Below are 1,221 nucleotides of genomic sequence, written 5' to 3'. Positions count from 1 at the left end.
GCACTTAAAGCAGTGGTCAGCGTTGTCAGTTGATTTCTTAAGTCATCATTGATTTTAGCTTGACCTTGCATGAAAGATTGCAAAGTTTCTTCGAGACTAGGTTTTTGAGGGGGTGCGTGTGCATAATGAGGTTGCGGTGGTGGAGGAGTTGGGTTATATACTTGTTGAGGTTGGTCATTCCTCCACCTGAAATTTGGATGGTTCTTCCATCCAGGGTTGTAAGTACCCGAAAAAGGATTATTAAAAGATTTTTGATAGGTATTCATAACATTGGCCTGATCGTGCAAGACTTCCTTGAATGCGGGTATTGTGGGGCAATCAGTGATGAGATGGCCAGGCATCTCGCAAATCCTACAACACTCGTTGTTATGCTCTACGGTCTTGACGGGTTCAATCCTTCTAAGTTCAATTTCCTCTACCTTCCTAGTAAGGGCTGCCATTTTAGCTTGAATATCATCCTGAGTATTAAGGTTGTAAAGGCCCCCGTGTGGAATGCTAGTAGTCTTCGGCAAGGGTTTATTCACTCTATCCCCTGTATCCCATAATTGTGCAGTCTCTGCGAGAGAGTCTAAATAGTCCCATGCCTCATCGGGTTGCTTTTCCAGAAATAAACCATTGCACATAGTCTCTATAAATTGTTTCAACTGTGGGGACAACCCTTCGTAAAAGAAACTAATGGTTCTCCATGTTTCAAACCCATGATGAGGACAAGAGAGAAGCAAATCTTTAAATCTCTCCCAGCATTCATAAAATGTTTCATGGTCTTTTTGTTGGAAGTTACTAATGTGTCTTTTCAAAAAGTTAGTCCTTTGTACGGGAAAGAATTTTTTCAAGAATTCTCTTTGCATATCCTGCCATGTTCCTAGCGATCTAGGTCTCAAGGAGTTCAGCCATGTTTTGGCTTTATCCTTTAAGGAAAAAGGAAACAAGGTCAATTTAAGGACATCTTCCGATACATTTGGCACTCTAAATGTGATGCTAATTTCCTCAAAATCCTTAAGGTGAAGATAAGGGTTCTCAGATTCCATTCCATGATACTTGGGCAGCAATTGAATTACTCCTGGTTTGATTTCAAAGTGTCCTACATTTTCAGGAATAATCATGCATGAAGGTTGACTAGTCCTAGTGGGATGTAAGTATTGTCGAAGTGTCATAACTGGGGGTCTACCTTCATCACCATGGTGACTTCCTACATCATCAGGAAAATTTGCCATCTCACAA

At 41.0% G+C, this 1,221-nt stretch overlaps 1 pseudogene; it reads left to right on the top strand.

Moving 5' to 3' along the window:
* The first annotated feature begins 693 nt into the window (after window positions 1-693).
* Window positions 694-791, top strand: LOC120106584 (small nucleolar RNA R71; annotated as a pseudogene).
* Window positions 792-1,221: the final 430 nt, after the last annotated feature.

The sequence above is a fragment of the Phoenix dactylifera genome, chromosome 6 (assembly GCF_051530095.1).
Source record: "Phoenix dactylifera cultivar Ajwa chromosome 6, Ajwa_hap1_PhDact_Kaust_v1.1, whole genome shotgun sequence".
Classification (NCBI taxonomy): domain Eukaryota; kingdom Viridiplantae; phylum Streptophyta; class Magnoliopsida; order Arecales; family Arecaceae; genus Phoenix; species Phoenix dactylifera.
This window is presented reverse-complemented; position numbering and strand designations above follow the sequence as displayed.